Genomic DNA, 12500 nt, shown 5'->3' with positions numbered 1-12500 from the left:
AATATTTTTCTTTCTCTTGTTTAATTGCTTCATATCATCATTAAAAATATAAACTTGAACACAAGGGTGGGGTAGCTACTTTTTAGAGGTAACAACTAATTACAATAACAGGAAAGGTAAGTAAATAAACAAAATAAAACTGAGAAGACTTGATAGCCAACAATGGCTACCATTGAAGAATACTTACTGTAAGGTTAATTGCTAGGCTATATGTGGGGTTACTGTTACTTCACATATTCTTAAATATGTTCCCCAATCACTTTAAGGGGTGAATTCCTAGTTGATATGTGCATTCACTGTTACTTCTAACGTTCCTAAAATATGTTTCATTAATAACTCTAAGAGATCAGATGCTACACAATGCATTGTGTAATGTATTTAGAAGTGATTTACCAACATTTATGAGGGGTGTTCATTAAAGATTTCCTCTGACCCACTTCTGGTTATTGCAGGAAACAGAACTTGTACATGTTTAATCATACATGTCTCTACATGTCACATTGTAAATTGCTGCTTTCCACTAGTATTCATCTGTCTTTTACAGCTGCTGAAGTGGACTAAGGTGTCATAATGGAGGCAGTTGAATGCAGACCAGTGATCAGGTTCTTATACTTGAAAGGTCGCATCCTAAAAGAGACTTTTGATGAGATGAAATAAGTTTATGGTGATGATGCATTATCATACGATGTAGTCAAGCACTGGCATCGCCAGTTCAAATGTGGTTGGACATTGGTGGAAACTGCTCCTATTCCTGGATGACCACATTCTGCATTTGATGACAACACCATCCATAAAATGGAAGCTGCCATTTTGGAGGATTGCCACATAACTATTCAGCAACTAGCCTAAGAAGTGAAGGTAAGTGTAGGGTCTGTGTAAATAATCATTCATGACCATTTGCACATGTGGAAGTTGATTGGACAATGGATTCCTCAGATGCTCACACCTTTACAGAAGCAGGAAGGAGCCAATTGCTCCCAGACTCTTGGCAATGTACCAAGAAAATGAGGAGGACTTTTCCAGCAGACTTATCATGCAGGATGAAACATGGATCCATCACTATGATCCTGAGATGAAAGTCCAGTCAAAGCAATGTTTTATATCTTGCCACAAGTAGGTATAGATAAATTATGCAGTGGAGGTTTAATCAACATGTTCCCATGGCACACTTCGTGAGACTACTAAAATGCTCTCTAGACTACTACTGACCTCTGTTCTTTATAAGAGTTTGGCTAGTCCATTCTCCCAACCCCCCAGGGATGGCAGTGACTCTCACCACAACATCACCCCTTTGAGATTGACTTCCATCGGAAGTTAATATTATTTTTATTTGTTTTTGCATCATCACTTTTATATATTGACAACTCATTGCCAGATGTTGTAACACAATTGTTACCCAACTCTTAGGTAGTATTGTTGTTTTTTTTGCTCACAGCACTCTTTTTCGTTGTACTAAATACTGTTGTTAGCACTCTTGTTTTTCACTTGAATGGACTTAAGTGTGATTTTTTTAACCCCAAGAAGACATCTCCTCTAGTTGGTTAACACTGCACAGCTGCATCTGATATATTGTGAGCAGAGGAATCAAACCCTTACCACATTCTAGCAATGGGACCAACACACAGTAATTCGAACAACTACCATTATGGAAACTTATGTGTTCAGTGTGAGTTCAATGTGGAACTAATATATCGACTCTTACTGGCCTCTAGCAAAACTCTTCAACAACTTCTGCCAACTTGATGCCTTTTCATAGGACATGATAAGGTATTTTACTGGTGGTACTTTGGCTGCCAAGCATGCAACCGCTACCAGCTTTCACCAATTTCTCAATGTCCCCGTGCATGCAACAGGTTGTACTGAGTTACATGTTACCAGTAGTGCCCAAGAGTGACCTGACCTTGTGTGACACGTTGTACTGGGTTACACCTTACCACTAGCGCCCAAGAGCAACCTGACCTTGTGTGACAGGTTGTACTGAGTTACACCTTACCAGTACCGCCCAAGAGTGACCTGACCTTAAATGTTATTGTTCCTGTTGCAGTTGTACGAAGCGAGCCAACAAATTTTCCATGTTAATGATTTTTTTCTTTTGTTTCGTACCAAAAAAAATTTTAATGTCCTACACAAGCTTCACCACTTTTATATCCTGCCACAGGTGGGTATAGATAAATTATGCAGTGGAGGTTTAATCAATGTGTTAACATGACATACTTCATGAGACTACCAAAATGCTCTCTTGACTACTGCTAACCTCTATTCTTTTTAAGAGCTTGGCTAGTCCATTCTCCCAGTCCTCTTTAAACTTGTTAAAATAATATTCAGGATGCTTTCATCTCTACTAAGTATAGATGCAAATGTGTTACCTAAGATTAATTTTGAGGATCTGGTCAAAGACTTTGCAATTTAAAAAAGTAGGAGGAAACTTTTCAAATATAAATAAAGTAAAAGTATACAAAAATAAACATTATTTTCCCTCTTTTGTTTTGTTTCATTTTGAAGAGTAAAAAATTATTTTATGGTCTGTTATTGTTTATATTTTGAATTACATAATCTTTTATGGGGGTACCAAAATCTTTATGTGCTTAGGGCCTCGATGAGTCTTAATCTGTCCCTGGTGTCAATGACTCTCACCACAACACAATGGAAGCATGATAACTCACTACCTCCTAAGAAAGCTTGTGTCCAACCCTCAACAGGCAAGGTGATGCTCACAGTGTGGAGTAGTGACGATGAATTTTCTGGCAAAGGGAAGCACAATTAATGGGGAATATTATGCTTCTCTGCTGCTGAAATTGTGGGATGCCATAAAAAGCAGAGAGGTGTGGCATGCTGACCAAAGGAGTCCACCACCTCCAAGACAACATCCCAGTTCACAATGTGCATGTTGCCCAGATGAAAGCACACGCCTGCAGCTATGAAACCCTTCCTTATTCCCCTTACTCTCCTGACCGTGCATCATCTGACTTTCACTTTTTTCCAACAATGAAATCTTTTTTTAAGGGGAAGCACTTAGTGGATGATGATGACCTTATTTCCGAGGTAAACTTTTGGCTCCAGATGCACCCTACCCACCTCTACAGAAGGGGTTTTCACAACTGCATAAAGCAATGGGAGAAGTGTGTCACCATTGGTAGTGGCTGTGTAGAGAAGGACTAATTATTATGCCAAGTTTCGTTTATTCCAGTTCTTGGGAAATGTGTCAGATGAAATCTTTAATGAACACCCCTCTTATTTTCCATTCCAAGAATCAGCTTCTTCAAAAGTTGACCACAATATTCTACATATTAGAAATAAAGAACAACTAAGCAGAATCAGAGATAAATATCATCTCATCCCAGTTGTCAACAGTATTTTTGTTGTTGTTGTCATTGGCATTAACGGCAGCATCAGTGTCATTGTTGTCATTTTACATCCTTTTCCTATGCTGGTGTGGGTTGGATGAGTCAATGCTGCTCTTATAGATGGATCAGAGAACCACATCATACTCCTCATAAGTTTCATTTTTGACTTGGCTTCTAAGGCTGGCTTCCCTTCTGAACATCACCAATTTTATAGAGTGTACTGGGTGTATTGGTGTGTTTTATAATGGCACTGCACTTTGTCATATTTTTCACAAAACTAAAGGAACTTCTTAACCTATATTTATGAGAATTTGTTGGATACATTTTATCATGGCACCATCTCCAACATCTGTGGTGGAGGAATTAAAGGTTGTGAAATACAGAGTAGTAATGATGCGCAGGGACTCCCAGGAAGAGCCTGACAAGTATGCAGGCCTCACAACAAAGTCTGGGTGAAAGTGGATAGCCAGTCACACAAGCTGAAAGCAGGATGAAGCTACACCACATCATTGGTATTACATGCAGAGGATGGCAGGATCTTGGTTCTTGGTTCTGGGGGTCCCAATCTTCTGCCATTCTCTGAAGTTCTTTTGGCAGCCTACATTCACATACCTTTTCCCTTCTTTAAGCATGTCTCTGCTATAGGAATGCTATAGCAAGCATTTTCCTCTGGCACTTGGGTTCACGGCCAGAAGCCTTATAAGGTGCAGAATATTTGAGTGACATTGTAGGGCTTGAAATAAATTCACAATTTTATTCACAAATGCAAAGAAACACCATACACTCACCTCCAGAATTTTGTTTTCCATACAGTATGTGTGGTTCTTTGTTTACTCATCTATGGTACACTACATATTTTCTTTTAATAGATTTTAATTAATGTGTTTTACAGTGCTGCAGTACTGTATTTTTATTAATTAATTAATTTTTAGGCATGAAAATGCTTATTTTACCACAGAATTAAAATCTAAAAGAATATAAATACCTATTGGCTGCAGAAACCTGCAATACACTGAAGAGTCTGCGATATAAATTTACATATATTAGCCAGAAAAATCCGTAATGTACTGAGGGCATGATAGGTGAACCGCAATAAGGCGAGTGATTACTGTATTTCATTTTGGTTACTTTTTGTTTTTCTTTTTGCTTCAGAATTAATAAAAACAAACAAACTATTTTTGTAATTAGTAATTATTGAAAGTCGTTAGGTTTCTTTCTGAATGTGAGTAAATCTTCACAATGTCCAGGTATGTCACTTAGTGTGTGTGATTTGATTAACAAAATGGAATGAAATGGTAATGTACTTTCGAGTCCCAAACTACAGAATATATGTCAAGCTATCTTACATGTCAAGCTATGAATATTTTGACAATTTGTATCAATTAGCAAATATAAATTGAGGTCACATCTCTCAGAAATGAGATGTATTGTGGTGTTCAGGTTGGTGTATTCATGATAATGCATTCCTAAAAAAGAAGAATAGTTTACTATTTTACACATCCACATCCACACACATACAAACACATACAAACACACACACATGCATACACAAACGCAAACATGTAAACATATACACAAACTTACACACAAATATATAGACAGATACTCACACACACACACACACAAACATCTACACACATGTGTGAGTGTATGTTTGTGTATGTGTATATATATATATAATCGGTGGCACGTAAAAAGCACCATCCAATCGTGGCTGTTGCCAGCCTCGTCTGGTCTCCGTGCCGGTGATACGTAAAAAGCACCATCCAATCATGGCTGTTTGTCAGCCTCCCCTGGCACCTGTGCCGGTGGCACGTAAAAAGCACCATCCAATCATGGCTGTTTGCCAGCCTCCCCTGGCACCTGTGCCGGTGGCACGTAAAAAGCACCCACTACACGCATGGAGTGGTTGGCGTTAGGAAGGGCATCCAGCCGTAGAAACATTGCCAGATCAGACTGGAGCCTGGTGCAGCCTTCTGGCTTTCCAGAGCCCAGTTGAACCGTCCAACCGTCCAACCCATGCTAGCATGGAAAACGGACGTTGAACAATGATGATGATGATGTATGTATGTAAATATTTATATATCCTTATTTTAATGTTCAGACGAAATTTATTGAGATCTATTTTCTATCCCTAGATGCTCTTCCAATCACTAACTCTTACATGTTCTCAAGTAAAGTAATATTTCCCTTATCATTCAAGCAACAAACACTACAATGCCTGGGAAATTTGTCACAGAAGATTACAACCAAATCATACAGCTTGTATGATTGTGATACCTATTTGTGACTAGTGCTCAGCGTTAGGACACGGAGACACAAATACAAACATACACATTCACACACATATACACCATTTGTCTATCTATCTATCTATCTATCTATCTATCTATCTATCTATCTATCTATCTATCTATCTATCTATCTATACGTGTGTGTGTGTATGTATGTATATATATGTGTGTGTGTGTATGTATGTATATATATATATGTGTGTGTGTGTATTTATATACTCTCTTTTTTTACTTGTTTCAGTCATTTGACTGCAGCCATGCTGGAGCACCACCTTTAGTCGAGCAAACCAACCCCAGAACTTTGTAAGCCTAGTACTTATTCTATCGGTCTCTTTTGCCAAACTCTAGGTTGCAGGGACATAAACACACCACCATTGGTTGTCAAGTGATGTTGGGCGGGGGACAAACACAAACACACAAACATATACACACACACATACATACATATATATATATATATATATATATATATATATATATATATGTACATATATATGACAACTTCTTTCAGTTTCTGTCTACCAAATCCACTCACAAGTCTTTGGTTGACCCGAGGCTATAGTAGAAGACACTTGACCGAGGTGCCATGCAGTAGGACTGAACCCAGAACCATGTGGTTGGTAAGCAAGCTACTTACCACACAGCCAATACTGCACCTATATATATATTTTACAGAGAAGAAAGTAAATTTTGAATGCAGTATAACTGTGAAAACTGCAGAAAGATTCAGTATTTTACCCTTATAATACAGAAAAGTTGTCTGTAAATGGCTACGGGACTCAAACCTGCATCCCCAGATATCAGCTGAGTACAGCACAATTAAGCTAAATGGCCCACTGACAACAATCACCATCAAATTAAACACTAAAGAATTATAGCGACAACATTATGTAAACAAACTTTGGAAGCATTGAATGTATTTCATATTTTACAGACAAGAAAGTAAATTTTGAATGTAGTATAGCCATGAAAACAGCAGAAAAATTAGTTTACATAATGTTGTCGTATATATATATATATATATAAATATATATATATATACACACACAGTAACCTCTCGTCATATTGCAGTTCACCTGTCGCACACTCAGTGCATCATGGTTCACCTACCATGCATTCGGTATATCACGGGTTTCTGCTGCCAATAGATGTTTATATTTTTTTAGATTTTAATTATTTCTGTGGAAGGTTTTGAAACGTGACACCCATGATAGCCGAGGGATTACTGTATATATACTGAGATAGATAGATAGATATATGAACATATATATATATAAATACATACATACATATATATATATATATATATATATATATAATATATATATATATATATATATATATATATGATGTATATATTGGCGTGGGTTCAGTCCCACTGCATGGCACCTTGGGCAAGTGTCTTCTACTATAGCCTCGGGCCGACCAAAGACTTGTGAATGGATTTGGTAGATGGAAACTGAAAGAAGCTTGTCGTATATATGTATATATATGTATATATATATATATATATATATATATGTGTGTGTGTGTGTGTGTGTATGTTTGTGTGTCTGTGTTTGTCACCCCAACATCGCTTGATAACTGAAGCTGGTGTGTTTACATCCCCGTAACTTAGCGGTTCGGCAAAAGAGACTGATAGAATAAGTACTAGGCTTACAAAGAATAAGTTCTGGGGTCAATTTGCTCGACTAAAGGCGGTACTCCAGTATGGCCACAATCAAATGACTGAAACAAGTAAAAGAGTAAAGAGAGTGAGAGTGAGTATATATATATATATCAGGCTTTCAGTTTCAATTTAGAAACCTTCTGCTGACCTGAAACTATATTACAAAACACCCTAAAGTACACTTGTGGGGCTGAATCTGAAAAATGTTGTTGTGAAGCAAACTTCTTAATCACAGAGCCATGTTTATTTATGTATGCGTATATGAGTATACACACACAAACACACACACACTCTCACATACACACACACATACATACATACACACACATATACATATATATTTCTTGCTTTCTTTCATCTCTCATTTCAGCATGCTGTGAAGATTTTTACTTCTGAAAAAATACATGTGCACATCAAAAAGACAACAACAGCCCCCAAAATAACAACTCAAACAAACACCATAGCATCTGTTGAATGACTTATCTCATCTACACCCCATAGATGAGATAGCAAAAAATATTGCCACACAGAACAGTTTGTGATAGACATTCTACCTCATAGGGTTCTCTCTTCAGGCATGACACCAACATCTGAGTTTAATAAAAGAGGGCAGCAGTGTGGTGACTGAGAATATCGGAAGTCAGTGACTGGCTTAAAAAGAAATTTGTTGGTTAATGACTATTATTTAGTCATCTTCTGTTCCCTGAATGGCAGGTAGTAGCGCCTGGGTTTAATGACCGAGGTGTGATAGAGAAAGTATCAAAATAGAGTATAGCGGTCATTACCATGGGGTGTGGCTGAGCACCCCACTTTTTTCTGGGATATAGCACATTGCCTCCTTTCCTTCCACCTTCCACTGCTTTACTCTCCTCCACCTTTTTCTTTCTTTTCTTCCCTTTTCATTCTTTTCCCTTCTCCTTCCTCAATCTTTGTATCTGTGTGAATCTTTCAAAATTTGAAACCATTATGTGTCTTCCATGCTGTGATCATTTTAATTTCAACAGATGAGAGGGTGCTGAAAAGTTTCTGGCTTTGGGTAAAAGAAAATACAGAATGATCAGTTATTTATGATTTTATACAACACATTCCCCTCTCAGATTCGCACACTTACTACAGCAGTTTTTCTCAGCCTGTAAAAGAACTCAGAAGGCTGGGCCTCCAGCCAAGGCCTTTTGCAATACTCTTAAAGCCAGAAACTTTCCAGTACCTTCTCATAAGGTCTCAGATGAAATCACTTGCCTGGCATGGTGGAGGCACATGACCTAATGGTTAGAGCAGCGGACTCGTGGTCGGGGGATCGCGGGGTCAAATCTCAGACTGGGCGATGTGTGTGTTTATGAGCGAAACACCTAAGCTCCACGTGGCTCCGACAGAAGGTAATGGCAAACTTCTGCTGACTCCTTCGCCAAAACTTTCTCTCTCTCTTTCCTCCTGCATCTTGCAGCTCACTTGCGACGGACCCGCGTCCTGTCTATGTGGGGAACCTATTCGCCACGGAAACAGGGAAACTGGCCCTTATGAGCCAGGCTTGGCTGAAGAAGGAACAAACTTGCCTGGCATGTACACTTTCAAAACAAGGTTCTGAGATATGAAAAAGTAGGTAAATAGAATACTGAGATGTTCATGAGTTTTCCAAGAATATTGGCAACGTAGGTGAAGTGAATTAGCTTCAATCAAACATCAAAACCATGTCATATTTTGACTTTACTGACAGCATACTATAACATAGCACTCAGTATTTAAACCTATAAATTTGTGAATTTGGACTTTCAGGAACGAGGAAAAGAACTTTAATTTATACAATTTAAAAAGAAACCTTTAAACAACCAGTTTTCATAGGAGCAGCAAGGGTGGGGCTAGTAGTGGCTACTGAGATGGTTTGTCTTCCCTAAGCCTTACAAGTGAAACAAAATAACTTGGAACATAAATTTTAAAATTTGGTCAAGGAGCATCAGGAGAATATCCTCGTCGTCGTCGTCGTCATCGCCATCATCATCATCATCATCATCATCAACATCCTCCTCATCATCACCACCACCACCACCACCACCACCACTACCACCACCATCCGCCGCCGCCACCACCACCACCATTAGGCAGATAGAAAACGACAAACAGCTGCCAAAAGGATTGCTACATCAAGAATTAAAAGTAGTAGAAATTGTAGCAGTAGTGGTTATGGTGGTGGTGGTAATAGATGTAGTAACAGTGGTAGTAATTGTAGTGGTGGTTATGGTGTTGCTGGTGGAGGTGGTGATGGTGGCATGGTGGTGGTAGTAGAAATTGTAGCAGTAGTGGTTATAGTGGTAGCAGTAGCAGTAGTAGTGGCCACAACACTATTGTACACAACGTGGTTGATGTACCAACAGTAGCAGTTGGTAATTGTAAGTGCAGCTGTTTTTTGAGTGCGCCTCAACTACATTATGGTGTGATGTATCTATTGTCGTTGTATACTCAACACTGACTCACATATCAGTACTCGACTAATATTTCTCAGGAATTCTATAAACTTTGTAGGTTGTATGGCATCAGGTGCTTCTCACCACATAGTTGTTATTAAATAGATGACATACAGACATAATACTGTTTGCGAGTACCTTGTTCTCTCGGCACCTGTTAAAATGGAACACTAAGGGCTCAATCTTGTCAGACCCAGAGGGCCTAAAATAGTCACGGGGCATGATTTTTTCATCCAGACCCAACAAGAAAAAGAAGAAATTCTTTACATTTGATGAGAGGCAGGGTGATATACTCTTTACTCTTTTACTTGTTTCAGTCATTTGACTGTGGCCATGCTGGAGCACCACCTTTAGTTGAGCAAATCGATCCCAGGACTTATTCTTTGTAAGCCTAGTACTTATTCTATCAGTCTCTTTTGCCGAACTGCTAAGTTACAAGGACTAAACACGCCAGCATCAGTTGTCAAGCGATGTTGGGGGGACAAACATACATATATATACATATATACGATGGGCTTCTTTCAGTTTCCACCTACCAAATCCACTCACAAGGCTTTGGTTGGCCCGAGGCTATAGTAGAAGACACTTGCCCAAGGTGCCACGCAGTGGGACTGAACCTGGAACCATGTGGCTCGTAAGCAAGCTACTTACCACACAGCCACTCCTACGCCTACGATATATGATGTTTTAATGAAGATGTTATAATAGAAACACAATTTTGATTCAGTTTCTGTTTTGAACTCTTCTACTCCTCCCTCCACTCCTCTAACTATGACCACAACTATTTCTGTTGTTCAGAACTAGTGGGTGTCAAAATGCCTCCACCTGAGTCTACTTGACACTTGTGTCTCTTTCTCTTCTCCAAGTCTCACACCAACCACAATGTTCATCTCTTCTTCCTACACAAAATTATCAGCTTCTGGAAATTCCTTCTAAACCCACATCTTTCCTGCAACGAACAGCCACCATATCAATCTGCTCAGGGTACTGCCCCTTCCCTCCATTGTTGACTAAACCATCAATAAATAGACTGAACTCTTACAGTTAATGTTTGCACATCACTATCTACATACACACACACACACACACACACACACACACACTCCCACTCAGAGAAAGGAAGGAAACAACTACTTCAACCTGACTTACTTTTCACACATTTTAATTTATTCCACCCACAAAATCACGATTTACAGTTTATAATAAATAAATATTTACTGGGAAAAACATGCAGAAATACATGTTGAAGTAAACTTGCTACTTCACACAATTTCTGTTTTCAGCATATTTATTTATCTATTTCCTATTGAGTTAAACTTGTTAATATTATATACAGGGTGTGACATAAAAGAAATACCTTCAGGAGGTGAGCTGGCAGAAACATTAGCATGCTGGGCGAAATGCTTAGCGGTATTTCGTCTGCCGTTACATTCTGGGTTCAAATTCTGCTGAGGTTGACTTTGCCTTTCATCCTTTCGAGGTTGATAAATTAAGTACTAGTTATGCACTGGGGTCGATGTAATCGACTTAATCCCCTTGTCTGTCCTTGTTTGTCCCCTCTGTGTTTAGCCCCTTGTGGGTAATAAAGAAATAGGTATTTTGTCTGCCGTTACGTTCTGGGTTCAAATTATGCTGAGGTCGACTTTGCCTTTCATCCTTTCGGGGTCGATAAATTAAGTACCAGTTATGCAATGGGGTCGATGTAATCGACTTAATCCCCTTGTCTGTCCTTGTTTGTCCCCTCTATGTTTAGCCCCTTGTGGGTAGTAAAGAAATAGGTATTTTGTCTGCCGTTACATTCTGAGTTCAAATTCTGCAGAGGTCGACTTTGCCTTTTATCCTCTCGGGGTCGATAAATTAAGTACCAGTTATGCACTGGGGTCTATGTAATTGGCTTAACCTCTTTGTCTGTCCTTGTTTGTCCCCTCTATGTTTAGCCCCTTGTGGGAAATAAAGAAATAAGAAATACCTCCCATATTTTAGACAGACATTGGTGTGAATGATAGTGAAGTTAGGCAGGTGATAGTGGTGTCTTTATGTAGATAGTGTTTTATTGTTATTTGTCTTAGTTACTATTACAGTTTGGTCCAGTATACATTGCGCATTTTACTACTGAAATGTTTATCAAGAATGGTGAATATGAGTTTATTTTTGTTGCACCCTGTACTTTTTAGTTCTTTTTCTCTTTTCCTTCTTCTACCTCTTCTTTATTGTCTGTCTTTTTTCCTTTCCTCCTCCCCATTTACATCACTTCCTCCTCTCTTCCTAATACAAACCGCTACCATAAAGAAGAAGAAGCAATTTTTCTCATAAAGCTGACTCCACCAGTTTTAATTCCCAGTTGCAGCCATTTCACTTTTTATTTATTTTAGTTTTATTTTAGTATTATTTTATTATTTTTTCACACTGATAGTAGATGTGAGACAAGCTTGTTGAGGCTTCACGCACTTTCATTTTTCCTCACAAAAAAATATGAAGTCATGTGACTGTAGTATCACCATCATCATCATCATAATCACCACCACCACCACCACCACTGTCGTCGTCGTCGTCGTCGTCGTCATCATCATCATCATCATCATCACCATTGCCATTATCATCATTGTTGTCATTATTGTCATTGTTGTAAATGTATTCCTGCTCTTCATCATTATTCTTGTTATTATTACCATCCTTGTCATCACCATCATCATTTTCACCACCACAACCACCACCACCACCACCGTCTTATTTT

Source organism: Octopus sinensis, linkage group LG8 (genome assembly GCF_006345805.1).
Source record: "Octopus sinensis linkage group LG8, ASM634580v1, whole genome shotgun sequence".
NCBI classification, from domain to species: Eukaryota; Metazoa; Mollusca; class Cephalopoda; order Octopoda; family Octopodidae; genus Octopus; species Octopus sinensis.
Note: the sequence above shows the minus strand (reverse complement) of the source record.